This window comes from Heteronotia binoei, chromosome 13 (genome assembly GCF_032191835.1).
Source record: "Heteronotia binoei isolate CCM8104 ecotype False Entrance Well chromosome 13, APGP_CSIRO_Hbin_v1, whole genome shotgun sequence".
NCBI classification, from domain to species: domain Eukaryota; kingdom Metazoa; phylum Chordata; class Lepidosauria; order Squamata; family Gekkonidae; genus Heteronotia; species Heteronotia binoei.
In genome coordinates this window covers 26,867,517-26,884,387 of record NC_083235.1, presented here as the reverse complement: position 1 = coordinate 26,884,387, position 16,871 = coordinate 26,867,517, and positions in this window count along the sequence as shown.

Genomic DNA, 16,871 nt, shown 5'->3' with positions numbered 1-16,871 from the left:
CCTTCGGGAGCTAGCCCCACCCAGGGCTCGTCTGCTACGTCAATCACGCAGCTGCGCTTCTTCGATTGGGCAAGATGGAGGAAGTACCTGCTTGGGGCGTGAGAGTGCCGTTTTCACAAAAAACCTGGTGAAAGGGGATTGGGTGGTTTCGAGCAGCCAATCGAGAGGGCGAGCGCTTGGCGAGGAATGCGAGGAAGGGAGGGGGAACCTGGTGAAATGCGATTGGTCCATTTTAGGTCTTTTCACGCAGCCAATCAGGAGAGCGAGCGCTTATAGAACAATAAATGGTAGATGAACCATCTCGCTAGCGTCGTTTCAGGCGCATGCGATAATCGTCTCAAAGCAACATTTTTAATAGCCCAAATCCCCCCCCCCCTTCCCTTTGTCCTGGAAGCTCGCTGGTGAACATGGGTTAGCTGCCCTTTCTCAAAGCGGCCAATTTCGCGGGGTTGTCGTGAGGATTAAATAGAAGAGCGGAGAACCATGATCTGAGCTCCCTGTATATGAACAGTAGAATTAACAACAATGTTTAATTCTGTTTTATCTCTGCTTTGTTTTGCAGTGCCCCTCTAATAGTTTCTTGTTGTTATCAGTGCCATCTAAAGACAGCACCCCTCGTTCCTCAGGGAGGAATTCCTTATTCCATAGTTGGGAGCTATGATGGGAAAGGCATGGACTCTAGATCAGCGGTGTCAAACATGTGACCCCAGGGGCTGAATAAGGCTCCCGGAGGGCTCCTATCAGGCCCCTGAGCTACTGGCTGTCATCTGCTTCTCTCTCCCTCTCTCTTGCTTCCTTCTGCATAACAGCTTGCTTTGCCAGGCTTGCTCAATCGCACAGGAGCTACAAAGTAAAGCCTCTATTTTCTCCACTGGCTGAGGCTCCTCCCTTGGGGAGGAAGGGTGGGAGGGAGAGCTTCCTTTGCCAGGTTGTCTCAATCCCATAACAGAGCTACTGAGCCAAGCCCCTCTTCCTTCTATTGGCTGAGACTCCTCCCCCTCCTGCTCCCCTGGGGAAGGAAGGAAAGAGCCAGAGCTTCCTTTGCCCAGTTCTCTGGATCCCATGGGAGAGATACAAAGAAAGCAACTTTTAAGACCAATGTTTAATTGTGTTTGCCTGTGTCCTTTATAAAGTTTATATCTCTGCTACCTAATCTGAAATAGGTACATACATGGCCTGGCCAACATGGCCTGGCCTGATAAGGTCTCATTTCTGTCACATCCATCCCTCATAAAAAATGAGACTGACACCCCTGCTCTAGATAATGACATACAGGTTATCTTAAGCTGGGGAACAACTAGCAGGTGGAACTATGAAGACGGCAATTGGCATAGGGGTGCATGAGCAGTCTTCATAGTTCACAAGACACACTGCTACCAATGGAGCAAAAAAGGAACATAAGGGATGTCATATTCTTGGGGTGTGAACTTCATACTACACTAAATAATGCATTTTGTAACTGGATTTTTTCTATTCTTACACAGTAAAAATCCAGTTTCAAAATGCATTATTTAGCATAGTGTGAACGCACCCTTGAGTTCTTCCAGAATTATAACTGACCTCCACACTACAGAGATCAGTTCCCCTGGAGAAAATGATAGCTTTGGAAATAGACTGTATAGCATTGTTGCACACACAACTTGTGGGCTAGTGTGTTTCCCCAGTCCTATCAATTAGGAAACTGTATGGGCCACAGAGTCCTTGAATCCAGAACCAAGGGAGTAGGTTACCGATAAGCTAGGACAAACACACACACACACACATACACAAACATCTCTCTGTTCTAAACTGTTTATCAGTGTTTCTCAAAGAATCAGGACCAATAGATAATATACATTTTTGATAGAATATCCAACGTGGTAGGTATGAACATATGAAGCTGCCTTCTACTGAATCAGTCAGTCCATCAAAGTCAGTATTGTTTACTCAGACTGGCAATGGCTCTCCAGGGTCTCAAGCTGAGGTTTTTCACGCCTATTTGCCTGGACCCTTTTTAGTTGGAGATGCCAGGGATTGAACCTGGAACCTTCTGCTTACCAGATGCTCTACCGCTGAGCCACTGTCCCTCCCCTAATTAATTAATTACAATCAATCTTAAATTGGTTAATTAATCAGGACCTCATAACCTTGTCCCGTTCCCGTTGGGCTATCTCCCCTCTGTTACATGAACTGGTGCAAAGGTGCCTTATTAGTAATTTTCCAAAACTGCCTTCTGGGGCTGGACAAATTTTATTTTTGTAAACATTAGAAGTGCTCAAGGATGGATATAAGCTTGTTACTATGGGAACGTGGAACTCATTCTGGGATGGCCCAACTCCAGCTTCCTAGAATGTGAGTGCTCCTAGGATGCTTTCCTTTTATCTGTTCAGCACTCTCCTTTGAGACAGTGGCTCTGATGTTTTGGGAACAAAAATCTTTCTCCTGGCTTTTCCCAAACTTAGAGGTCACTTAGCATAAAATAGAGGTCAATATTAATATAACATGCAGGTCTTAATATAAAATACAAATCTTAATATAAAATGCATCAAGCCTTCATCAATATAGTCAAGTATGATTCTTTGTGCAAAGCATGGCTAAGTATGGGTTTTAATTGGTTTCTGAGGCAGTGCAAGCTTCAGGTTCACACAGGCTGACTCATCCATTAGCATCATGGCTGAGATCACACCCAGTCTAAACAATGCACTTTCGATGCACTTTCAATAGCAAGTTTTATTAAATTTTACAGGGAAAATTAGGGAATTGGGGGAAGGATCAGGGATAGGATACAGAAAATAAAAGACTAGATTACAGTTATTACTACATCAAGAAAAACAAAAGAAAAGGTATAATTCATTACACCTGCAAGTACTCAAAATTAATACATAGATATTACCTTTAAAGTCTACAAATGTTTTATGATCTTTTGATATTACTTTAAAATCCTCCTGTTTTACCAACTATTTAGTGGCAGATTCCAGATTCTTATCTATCATATCTGTGATCATACAAAACCAAATCTATGTATCTTTAAAGTACATAAAACAACAGAAGGAAGAAAAAAAGAAGAGAACGAAAGGTTCAAATTCTGGTCTTCAGTACTAGCTTATTAACCAAGAGGTTTCAATATAGAGCAACAGCAGCTGCATCTCTATCTAATTTACAAAGGAATCTTGAGGCTAAACAAAAATAAAACAAACTTCTCATTGACCATAAATGGCTTCTGAGTTAGGTGGGTACAGTTATGATACTCATGTCTTATTAACAAATGTTGATAACTTTTGGCATCTACTTGAAAAGTTAGCTCTCTTTAATAAACAAAAAGAATGGGTTTTCAAAAACAAAGAAAAAATAAGCAAGGGAGGAAAAGAAAAAAACCCACAAACCCATGGAATGCTGTTTTTACAGCAGCCCCCATCTCAGAAAGCACTAGACATTCCCAATTGCTCCACACTAAACAAAGAGGAGAACCTTGATCTATAGGGAAGATTGATCTCACTCCCATCGAATTGCACTCATTTACTTCCCTGGACAGCAAAGAAAAAAGCTCTTAGTGGATTAATTCATTGGCAGGCATCTCAATGCATAGGAATGAAGGAAGGGCACCTCCTCACCAACCATTCAAGAAAAAGCAAAAATATTCAAGGTATGTACACACTTTCCTTATATATATGTATGTGTGTATGTAATTCTAGCTATAATAGTCCAAATTCTAATTAAACAGTAACATTTTAGCCGTACACTAGTGTACATTTAAATTTTTAAAAAGTTTTACAAGTTGTTAGAGTCATTAAAACCCCTCTTTTTTAGCAACAGATTGTTAAACGTCATTATGATTTTGAGCTTTGCAGAAAATCACACCAAACCAAAACAAGCTGCCCATTCAATTTGAAAAATAAAAAAACAAATAATCCTGCTTTAGGTTTGAAGCATCCCTCAAAAAAGGGGGGGGGGGTTTAAAATTAAGTCCCATAATATTGTGCCTGTTAGAGAATAGTCTTATAATCTCTTCTTATAGTTTGAATAAAAATGAAGACCCACCCCCCCAGTTCGAAAATCAGAATATCCATTCCAAGATGTTATGTCAGATCCATAATAAAAATTGCCACTGTATGGTAAGAGTTTATATTCTCTTCTTCCTAAAAGCCTTCCAAGTCATAATCCTTGTTGCTGGACTTGCTCTGAGGCTGTAGATTTTAATTGAGTCGACTGATTTTTCCCTTTCATTGCTGAGCATTTTTACAAAGAGCTTTGGAGCCGAATCAATGTTATTCCCGCCTTTCTTTGTCTCAGTGAGCTGTAGGTTTTGTTTCTCCTGCATAAGTGCATAAACTGCAATCTCAGGCAGTTGTCGTTTCACTTTTGCCCGCTTCTCAGGCAGATTTTGTGCTCCTTGTTACCTCTGTTCTTGTATATTTTCAATTTCTTTACAATTCTCCAGGAATTTTCCCATCTGTTCCTTTACCAATTCTGCTAAAAGACCAAGTCCCTGCCTTATGGAGAGTATAGTAGCCATAAAATCTTTTGAATTGTTCATCTCTTCTCTGCTGTTATAATCAGTATGATAGTAGAAATCAGAGCATAACTTCAGAGTGCCAGGTTGAAAATCCAGAAATCCAGCTTTTCTCATATAAAGTCACATTCCACCTTTGATCAAGCTTTGCATAGTATGTTGGTAGTCCAATTGTCACTTATTTAATTTTAAACCAGATCTATCCACAACTATATACTTGGTCCAATTCCTTTTACTTGAAATAAAGACAATTGTTATAAGCTTGCTCCTTTAATTTTAGAAGCCTCTCTTGTGTGTGTGTGTGGGGGGGGTCTTTTAGCCTCCTCCTCCTCTTTTTGAACAGTCAAATTTGGTTTTATAATAGGACTTTAGTTGATAGGTTACATTCCAAAGTGAACTTACTTGCAAGGTATAGTTCGTTAGTTGAAGTAGAAAGATTATTAGAAGAAAGTATTTTGTTACCAGTGGACACAGCTAGTGCCATACAAAACAGCGCTTGTCGCAGTGAGGCTTCAGGGCTGACGAAATCCCTTGGAATGTCATTTCCCATGCTGTCAGGGCTCCCCCTCCAGGGGTCCCCTCGGGTATCTGGGCTTCCCAGACCCCCTCAATCTGCTTAATTCAGGGAGTTCACAAGAGGTGCGATTCCCCCCACCTTGCTGAACCAATGCCGGAACAGGAAGTCTCAATGCACTTTCCAACTGGATTTTGCCAGTTCACACAGTAAAAAGAGGGGCAGTAAGCAATTCAAAAGCTCAATATTTTCTGTCTTTTACCAAAACATTTCTCAAGCATGGATGGTATCACATTCCTTTTGACTTCCTTCCTCTCCAAACGACATTCAAAATCTCCTGTAATTTCCCAACCCAGAGTTGGCAACCTTGTTTAGATCCCACTTTTCTACCCTAGGGGGACCCCATGTGGCTTTCATTGTTCTCTTCTCCATTGTATCATCACAACAATTCTGTGAGGCAGGTTAGGCTGAAAGTGCCCATCAAGCTGTTGGAAGTGGAGGAGTGTACACGGTCTCCTGCCGGAGACTTCAGATACAACACCATAGATTTAGAGACAGAGAGGTCAGGACACAAACAGAACATCCTTTCCTTCCTATTATCTGATACTATCCCTTTGAAGTAGAATGCTATTCTTTGGGACAAGGCTTCCTTCCTTTTCTGTCTCTCTCACACATAAAGAAAGAGGCGCACCCTCCATCTTTGATTTCATTGAGGCAGGAAATGCATTCTGCATCTGCATACGTCCTAGCTAGTTAGATTAGATTCTATTGCTATCTCTCACCAATGCTATCTAAAATGGAGTTTCCTGTATAAAGGACTCTTATTAGTTTAAATCTGATGAAAGGCTCTGAGTAATTTTGTATCTTTGCGAGCACACACAGCACCACGAAGTTGCTGTAGCATGTAAATCTAGTGCAGCCTGCTACCTAATAGAGCTGTCTGGCTATACCATACCAGTGAATCTAACTCAAGTTTCCTTGGCAGCATGGGAATTCGAACATGGGTTTCCCATACCCTCGTCTGGCACACTAAATACTGCATCACACTGGCTCCTTAAAAAACAATAACAGAATTGAAATTTTCTCATTAAAGTTTTACTACTACAGTATTTAAATCCTAGTAGGGAACATTTTATGTGTAAAATTAGGTGTTTTTCCCCCTGTTGTTGCAGCTGACTTCTGGTGACTCCCCCACAGGTTTTTCAAGGCAACAGACATTCAGAGGTTGTTTGCCATTGTCTGCCTGCCCTTAATGACCCTGGAGTGGTCTCTCCTCCAAATACTGACCAGGGCCTGCTTAAACTTCCAAAATCTGATGCGATGGGTCTAGCCTGGGCTATATAGGTCAGGGTCCAAACTATTATTACGGATGTGGGAACACTGTTGTAAAAGATGTAAATGTTGTCACCTTGTGTGTAGCCTCACAGGTCTGCGAACAAGAAAACTGCAGGCTGATTCTTTAGGATTCATTTGTGAACGCCACAAAAGCACAGTTCAGTGTAAGAACATTCCATTCTTATCTGCTCTAGATTTAACTTCCCAGGATTTTCACACATGCAGGGTTTCTGCAGTACCTTCACCATTAGGGGGCAGCATGGGTACATCTCTACCGTCAGCAATCGGCAATCTTCCTGGCTGCCTGATTAACATGTAAGCCTTCCCATCTTGGTTATTTCACAGCATACAGAATTCCAGAGTCCAAAAAGCAAGATTTCCTCTTTATCCTACGATTAATTTGAAGTCATGGTTTAATCGTCATTAGTGGTGCACAAATGAGAATACTGTGGTTTGCCCACCCGTTTTTGTTTGAAGTAGCCAGGGCTTTTTTTGAGCAGGAATGCAGTTTCAGCTGACTTGGCACCAGAGGGTGTGGCCTAATAAGCAAATTAGTTCCTGCTGGGCTTTTGCAACCAAAAAAGCCCTGAAAGTAGCAGATGGATAAACAGACAACTAAGAGTTAAATCCCTTTTTCTTCTTTCCTCAAAAAAACACTGTAACTATTGAAATGGTGGCAATTTTTTTGTATCTGGCTTCAAAAAGGCGTGATTTGCTTTAATTGTATTAAGTACTTATCTCCTGTGTACATCTTAGTGTATAATGTCATTAAAAGTTGTTGTTATCGGTGTTCTTTACACTTGTAGTGAGATTATAAATTTTGTTCCTTGATGAATGTGCTTGTATAACATTGTATCTTACTAACAATGTTGTAACTTCGTTATAAGGTGTTTTCGAAAGCTTCTTGAATTAATTATGATACTTCACGTTTCAGTATTTGTGAAGATTGTAATATTAGTAGCAACAGACACTGTGGCTGAGCCTGGAGCAGCTCCCCTGTTCCACCACTGAAGTCTGATCCAGCCAAGCCCGGAGCAGCTCCTGTTCGGTGCTCCCACTACAACCGGCTCTAAAAGAAAATGACCACTGCAGAAGAAAGAGTCTTAATTTAAAAAAAAAAATTAGGGTGAAATTTAAATATTTATAAGATTTGTCTGCACACTTGGGGAGTCCTCTGAGTGTGCATAAAAATCTCTTTAGCCTTCTCATGGCCCCAGTCCATAGATTTAGCTATCTGCAGATGGGGACCGCAGGTGGCTATTAGAATACAACAATATAGTTGCTTCAGGTTTTTTGAACAAGCCTACAAAAAACACTCCAGCAAGAGGGGGTCAGGCGAGGGGCAGGCACAAGGAAACCATGGAAGACAATGCTGGAAGGCCGTGGAGAATATCCCCTTCTGTTGCTGCCAATGCTCCTCCTCTAAGCTGTGGAGACTTGTGAGCAAAAATTCAACTTTGTGAGCTGCTGGCATTAAGGTTGTGAGTGAGCTATTTGGCTAATGTATACATTAGTTTGCTCTGGGGCCATCCTTCCTGAGATAAGACAAAAATAGTCAAAGGTTAAAAACCCCCTGTGAGCTAGCTTATACTAACTCAGCCTAGAGGGAACACTGGTTGCCCACTTTGAGTGTGAATGCACTTCCACTGGCAATCCTGCCACAACAGGAAATTGCCTCCAGGTGGGAGCAGCCCTGCAGAAGTACAGCGATGGAATCCTCCCCATCCCCCACACCAGTTTCATGCAATGAAAGCCCAATTTTTAAACAGGGCGTAATCTTAAATGTTTCCTTGAAAATCTTTTGCAATATCACTGGACAACAGCCAACTCAGCTCTGGGGTTGGGTATTGATTCAGGGTAAAAGGTAAACGTAGTCCCCTGTGCAAGCACCAGTTGTTTCCGACTCTGAGGTGATGTTGGACCATGATGTTTTCATGGCAGACTTTTTTATGGGGTGGTTTTCCATTGCCTTCTCAAGTAATCTACAAACCACCCCCCCGCCCCAGCAAGCTGGGTACTCATTTTACCAGCCTCGAAAGGATGGAAAGCTGAGTCAACCTTGAGATGGCTACCTGAACCCAGCTTCTGTCAGGATCAAATTCAGGTCGTGAGCAGAGGGCTCCGACTGCAGTACTGCAGCTTTAGCACTCTGTGCCATGGGGCTCTTATTGATTCAGGGAGCAGCCTGCAATTCAAGAGATGTGCTCCACTATCCTTTGATGATAGGGTTGTGCCAGGTCGGATTAAAAAAATATCTGGGGACTGTGGGAGTGGAGCCAGGAGCAAGGGTGTGTGACAAGCATGATTGAACTCTACAGGAAGTTCTGGCATTAACATTTAAAGGGACCACATGCCTTTTAAATACCTTTCCTCCATTTGGAAATAATGAATAATAATAATAATAATAATAATAATAATAATAATAATAATAATAATAATAATAATAATAATAATAATAATAATAATAATAATAATAGATTTTATTTATATCCCGCCCTCCCCACCTAGGTGGCTCAGGATATGGATAGGGATAATGAAGGATAGGGACAGGGATCATTTTGTAGAAAAATAGGTAGTGGAGCTCATCCAGGGATTGTTATGCAGCTGCACATCCTATTCAATGGACAATAAGGTGGAACTCTCAGAAGGAGGAGATGGAACTCTCAGAAAGGTTCAGGAGCTGTGCTCCTGTGAGCTCTCACTGAATCTGAGGCCTGGATAGGGGCACCTTCTTTTGTGATCCCCCCCATCCAATCTTTTTTGAACTTGGGGGATGTTAAGAGGAGAGGTATCAGATGCTATGCTGAAAATTTGGTGGCTCTACCTCAAAAAACAGCCTCCCCTCAAGAGCCCCAGATACCCAAGATCAATTCTCCATTATACCCTAATGGGAATCGGTCTCCAGAGGGAATAATGGAGTGCCCAGCAGACATTTCCCTCCTCCCTTCCTGCTTTCTGATAACCCTGAAGGAGGGGGCGGGTCTCCAAAATAGGGGTTCCTCTGTCCCCAACCGGGGATTGGCAACCCTTTTTGATGGGGCCAGAGGAGAAGTAGCGATGCTTTGTGAAGCATCCATGTGCATGTGTAAAAGGTGGCCCTCATAATTGTACTCTGCAGCTGCATTCAGAGAGCAGTGTTTCTGGGTCTACAGCCAATCGTTCCTCCCATGCGCCCCTTCTGTCTCAGGATTCAACTGGCAAAAAAAAAAAAAGTTGAACTGTTAAAGCCCTAACACTTTTGTTATATAAACTGAACAGCGCTTGTCCCATTTGTATTATGTAGCAAGGCCGCCACGGAAAACCTGAGGATAACAGATTGGAAATTAGCCGGAGCTCTCTCCAGCCTCTTCTCACTTTGGAGTTAACAAGAGCCCTTGTTCTGTGAATCAGGCATTGTGCTTGGGCCCCGGAGCCTTGCCCTTGTGCAGAATGACTCCACTAGGAGCTCAGTGCAGAAATAATGGAGAGCTTTGTGCCATCCCAAAGCGGTACATACTGTTTTTGAGGCTGTACGTTCCCGTCAGTTTTCGCAGCAGATGACAGTGCCTAGATCCGGATTACCCTTTTGCTGCCCAAGGCTGCATTTGTAGCAGAAAAAGGGATTGTGTCAGGCTTAAATGCGCAGCTCCCCTCAAGCTGGGCTAGTTGGAGGGAAACGCTGGAGGCTCAGCCATTAGGGTTCTTTTATTCAATGTAATTAAGGATGATGGGATGACGGATTAGACCACGCACAACTGAGATTAAGGGACATGATACGACATTGCAGGCAACATCTGATTCTTTAGTGACAGATTAGCATTGGGAGAAGGATAACTACAGAATGGGGATTAGACTTCTATTTTATTTATTTATTTATGTTATATTTATATCCCGCCCATTCTGTACAGACTCAAGGTGGCTAACAGCATAAAACAGACAGTAAACAAAAGCAATATTAAAACAATAAAACAATCAGATAAATGGCAATGGTGCTTCTTCAGGCGGATCATGTGATATTTTCTTTCTCACGTGCACAGATCCTAGGCAGTTAGTAATAAAAGCGTGATGGATCCAGACGTGGTGGCAGCCCTCTCCCATTAGATGTTATATGCCATCCGAAACAGTTCAGTCTTGCAGGCCCTGCAGAACTGTGATAAATCGCACAGGGCCCTGACGGCTTCTGGGTGGGTGTTCCAAAGTATTGGGGCCACAACCGATAAGGCTCTTGCTCTGGTGGAGTTGAGCCTAGCCTCCTTTAGCCCAGGGACAGCCAAAAGATTTTGAGAGCATGATCGCAGTGCTCTCTGGGGACCATGTGGGGCAAGGCGGTCCTGCAGATTGGTGGGTCCTAGGCCATATAGGGCTTTGAAGGTTAATACCAGGACCTTGAAACGGATTTGGTATGCAGCAGGCAGCCAGTCCAGTGCTCTCAGCACAGGCTGACTGTGCTTCTGACAGGGAAGCCCCATTAGTAACCTGGCTGCAGCATTCTGCACCAACTGCAGCTTCTGAATCTGAGTCAAGGGCAGCCCCATGTAGAGAGCATTACAGTAATTGATCCTTGAGGTGACCGAGGCGTGGATCACTATTGCTAAGTCACTACACTCAAGGTAGGGGACCAACTGCTGTGTTCGCCAAAGGTGAAAAAAAGTAGCTCTGGCAGTGGCTGCTACTTGGACCTGCATAGTTAAAAAGAACTCCAGAAGCACTGCTGGCATCAATGGTGCCCCATTGAAGGCTGGTAGAGGGATCACCCTTCCCTGGCCACTGCAATTTAGACAGAGGTTCTCTGTCTTCATTGGATTCAGCTTTAGCCAGCTCAGCCTGAGCCATGATACCACGGCTTGCAGCGCCAGGTCCAAATTATCCAGGGTGCAACCAGACCGGCCACCCATCAATAGATAGAGCTGGGTGTCATCTGCATACTGATGACAACCCAGCCCATACCTCCTGACCATCTGGGCAAGGGGGCGCATATAGATATTAAACAACATTGGGGAAAGAACTGTTCCCTGGGGCATCCCACAAATGTGGGTGTCTCTGGGACAGCATTTCCCCAATTGCCACCCTTTGTCCCCGACCTTGGAGGAAAGAGGAGAGCCACTGTAAGGCAGGCCCCTGTATCCTCACATCAGCAAGACGGCTAGACAGCTGGTGGTCGACTGTATCGAATGCAGCCGACAGGTCTAATAGGAGCAGTAATGCCGAGCTGCCTTGATCCAGATGTCTCAGGAGGTCATCCATGAGGGCAACTAGCACCGTCTCCATCCTGTGGCCTGGGTGGAAGCCGGACTGGAACAGGTCCAGTATGGGACTGGAACGGGTCTACAAGTGGGTGACCCACAAGTGCTCATGGGGGCATCTCAGTTTCCAGGGCTTTTTTTTTTTTTTGAGCAGGGGCACACAGAAACACAGTTCCAGCTGGCTTGGTGTCAGGGGGTGTGGCTTAATATGCAAATGAGTTCCTGTGGGACTTTTTCTACAAATAAAGCCCTGTGTGAAACAATGGTGCTGTCAGGGGGCATGATGTATGCATTGCTTAAAATTCATGAATCTTTAAGTAGTCCATCAGGTAGACCTATTCTTTCTGGGTCTGACTCTTTATTGGAGCCTCTATCACAGTATTTGGACCGTTTTCTTCAGCCCTTTTTCTCCAAAATAAGGTCCTTTATCAAAAATACTTCTCATTTCATTCAAATCATTGAGTCACTTTCCATACATGTGGACTCCTTAACATTAGTGGTAATGGATGTTGGTGCATTATACACCAACATCCCACAGGAAGAAGCTAGGTGTACCATTGAAAAGTATCTTGACCAGAGACAGGATAAGTGGCCACCTACACACTTTTGTATGGATATAACAGACATTCTTTTTGAACATAACTATTTCAGATTCCAGTCAGAATTTTTTCTACAAGTAAGTAGAGTATCAATGGGTACCCCAGCAGCTCTCTTCATCGCTAATTTGTTCATGGAACAGTTTGAAATTCAACATTTCTATAATGCTGACAATAATCTTTTTTTCCATATTACAAGTTTATTGATAACATTTTATAATAATAATAACAATAATAAAATGTTATTTATATCCCGCCCTCCCCGCTGAAGCGGGCTCAGGACGGCTAACAACATATTCATATAGTTATACAAAGGTTTAAAATCACATTAGTTTTAAAACATTCCAATTTAACCAAATACAATACAAAAAAATTCAGGTGCTAATTCTATTCATAAGATAATGGTGACAAAAGTCACCCAACAATTTTCTGTCTTTTGAATAATTCTGCAGTGACAGACAGACTGACCTTTATTGGCATATCAAAGATTAAAAAACACATTGAGTGTACAATTTTTAAAAAAAAAGATAGCAGTCAAAACATTTGTAAAACCAGCCAAAATGAGATTAATCACTTAATGGTTTCCCTAATTTGGATTGCAGACTGAAGAAAACAGGCAACATTAAAAGTTATGGAAAAGTTATGACATGAAAGTAATCACTGGACCTTAATACAGTCAGGAAGACCACACCAGGTACAAAGAAAAGAGTTCACAAATTTTTCTCAAGTCTTAATGTAAAAAGGACAGTTTAATGAAACACGAGAAACCATTTCAATAGTGCCCAGGCTACATGGGCATTGTCTGAATTCACAAGGGATTTTTTGACATCTTCCAGAGAAGATGGCTGACAATAACGCGTTGAATCTGGTCAACATAAATGCCCTTCTTTGATGGGGATCAGTTAAAGAGTAGAAGTAGGTGGCAGGTTGGCCAGGTATTGGAGATAATCCTAAACAGGGGTCATTTTGTAGAAAAATAGGTGGTGGAGCTCATCCAGGGATTGTTATGCCGCTGCACATACTATTCAATGGACAAGGAGGTGAAACTCTCAGGAGGAGGATGTGGGAATCTCAGAAAGGTTCAGGAGCTGAGTTTCTATGAGCTCCCACTGAATCCGAGGCCTGATCCTAAGTGAATTGGAGAGCAGGTTTTCCTAGCTGCCTCAGTCAGGCACTGAGATTGGATATTTAGAAACTGAACTTAATATCCCTGTGATGTCTGAGTGGCCACCAGTGGCTCCCGAGGATATTATTTCTTTAATCACATAACTTAAACCAAAAAAGTCCCCTGGTCCTGACATAGTCACCCCAGAATTACTGAAGTTCCACCCTGAGTAGTGGGCTCTCCCCTTGGCTGCTTTGTTTACCATGATAAACAACACCGGAATAATGCCAAAGTCATGGACTAATGCTATTATTGTCCCTATTTTCAAAAATTGTGATCCTTCTAATTCTGCAGTGGTTAAACTCTTTATAGACTGGTGCAACTCTTTATATCCAACTATTAAGAAGAAGAAGAAGATGAAGATGATATTGGATTTATATCCCGCCCTCCACTCTGAAGAGTCTCAGAGCGGCTCACAATCTCCTTTACCTTCCTCCCCCACAACAGACACTCTGTGAGGTGGGTGGGGCTGGAGAGGGCTCTCACAGCAGCTGCCCTTTCAAGGACAGCCTCTGCCAGAGCTATGGCTGACCCAAGGCCATTCCAGCAGGTGTAAGTGGAGGAATGGGGAATCAAACCCGGTTCTCCCAGATAAGAGTCCGCACACTTAACCACTACACCAAACTGGTTCAGTCATCAGAGCAATAACACCAGTATAAATTTTCTTGACACCACTGTATACTGTATATAAAGCAAGACACCGAGTTGGGGGTGAGGGTTTTTCAGAAACCCACAGATTGTAATTCCCTCTTACACTTTTTATCCTTCCATTCCTATCAAATCAAGGAAAATATGCCTTACAGTCAGTATCTTCATATCAAAAGGAATTCTGCTTCCCAGCGGGATTACCAATTGAGTAGCACCAGAATGACAAATGCTTTTTTAGAGCACGGGTATCCAGCTGACGTAGTTCGCAGTGCTAAAAACAGAGCAGACTCCATACCCAGAGGTGAACTTTTTGTTAAAAAAGATCTACCACAAATAGCAGTTTGATCTGTACTTGAACATATACACCTTGTTGTAAGCAGTTAGTACAAATACTGCGAAAACATTGGCATATTATTCAACCCTCTTTGGGTGACATGCAATTTCCAACGGTAAGGTTGGGTAAGGTTGGAAGCGAGGACAAAACGTGCGGGTACATTCTGCTCTCAATAAAAGGAGTCCCTTAGAAACGCATTTACCTAATGGATATTACAAATGCAGGGAGAAACGTTTTGTGTGTAATTACACAGTACAGACGGATGTGGTCACCATCAATGATTTTACTTGGCACTTGAAACAATTCTCTAACTGTGAGTTGTCCAGGATCATCTATTACCTACAGCAGAATGTTGAACTCCTTTGTTATGAGGGCCAGATCTGACATAAATAAGACCTTGTCAGGCCAGCCCATGTGTGTCATAAAATGTACTAATGCCAGGTAGCAGAGATATAAACGTTATAAAGGACACAGACAAACACAATTAAAGATATATATTTTAAAAACCTAAAATAAAACATACTTAAAGTATTAGCACTCTTGCAATATTGTGGTCAGTATCAAAGCAAGCTCTCCCTCCCCCCAAAAAAAAACTTTCTCCCCAAGAGAGGAGCCTCAGCCAATGGGGAAAATAAAGGCTTGGCTTTGTAGCATCTGTGCAATTGAGAAATCCTGGCAAAGCAAATCATAACACAGAAAGAAGCAAGAGAGAGGGAGAAGGAAGCATACTTGCTTGCGGGCCTGAAAGAAGCCCTTGGGGGGCCTGATCCATCCCTCAGGCCACATGTTTGACACCTCTGGCCTACAGAGCAGTTGACCATTGTTCTTCATAGGATCGTCTATGTGACCTTTCAAGGTCCGATTTCTGGAACATTTAATTAGGGTTAAACTTAAAATTGTTGGAAGCTCGAATTGTGAGCCACATGATAGATCCTAACCATGATCCTAAGGATCTTAAGTGTGGAATTATTTACAAATTACAGTTTAATAAACATTATGATGTAAAGGAGACTCACAAGCTACTCTTACAGAAAGAATCGTATTTTATTCACAAGTTTTCTACTGTTGCACCCTCTGTCTAAACGTAGCTTTGGATCTTACTTCTTTCTTATGAATTTCAATTATTTATGTAAAAGTTACTTTGTAGTCCCCTTTAAAAGATTTGTGGGTTTTGCTCAGGTGTTTCTATTTAATGGCTGGGCATGGCTTTCACCTTACCAGAGAACTGCTAATGCTGTTGAAAGAAATTGACAAACTAACTAATGCATTGTATTAGATTGAGCATTGGGTGAGTTGCTCAGTCTAATATTTTGGGTGAGTTGCTCAGTCTAAATTTTCTTAAGTTTAGTAATGTGTTTTGTTGTACACTTCGTACATGATGTTTTGTATGTATTTAAGTTCCAGACATTTGAAATAAATGTGTCAGACTAAGGTAGCTACCAAAACACACCAAGATACCTAGGAAGCGTGTCACAATCGCTATTTAAGAAATCTACTAGCACCTTCTTGAGTACTTGATGTACTGTAGAGCTTTTGTCTCTTCCATTGTGGACTTTTTGTACTGTCATATTTGAATCAGTGACTTGATTATATTCTTCGCTTACTGCAACTATATGTATATATTGCAAAGATGCTGTTGTAATGAGCCATCATCAAATTGTTGAGCCATTATTAATTTTGTTGAATTGTTCCATTCTGATATGATCATAAATGGAAATATGAAATATCAGTACTGTGTGTTGTAAACTGTAAGTATATTCGTACTATTTTATCCAGGCTCTCAGCCTCACCGTGTTTTTCCCATTTTTTTCATCGCCTGGAAATTAGCAACCCTGCTCCTGTTCCTGCCCCAAAAATCTTTACTCTGAAATCCAGTGGGCTAGGCATGTTCATTTGCACATGGTGGTTATGCTTAAGGTCTGTGCTGGATAAAAGGACTTTGAGGTTATTGCCTTATTTAGCTGGTGCATAGACTTTCAACCAAATGATTCCCAACGCAGTTTATAATTTTATTTCAATTAAACTCAGTCTAACTGAGGGGAAACCACATACTGAAGCACCATACACAGAAGATAATTTCACAGCAGTGCCCACATACAATTCTGTTTGCTTAGAGTGCCATCAAACCAGGGCTTTTTTTGTAGGAAAAAATCAGCAGGAACTTATTTGCATATTAGGCCACACCCCCTGACATCACCATTGTTTCACACTGGGCTTTTTAAAGAAAAGGCCCAGCAGAGACTCATTTACATTAATAGGCCACACACACCCGATACCAAGCCAGCCAGAACTGCGTTCCTGTTCAAAAAGAGCCCTGCATCAAACTAATTAATCTGTCTGTAAGGCCTTCCGTAAAAGAAAGGCCAGAATTATCCCCCCAAAATAAAAAAAGAACAAACAGAAGTTTTTTTACTTGGTACACATCTCTCATCTTCTGACAGCTGCCAGAAAGGCCATATGACAGAAAGGTATATTTTATTTATTTGCTAACTTCATTTATACCCTGCTCTTCTCCATTTTAGAGAGCCCCATGGCGCAGAGTGTTAAAGCTGCAGTACTGCAGTCCTA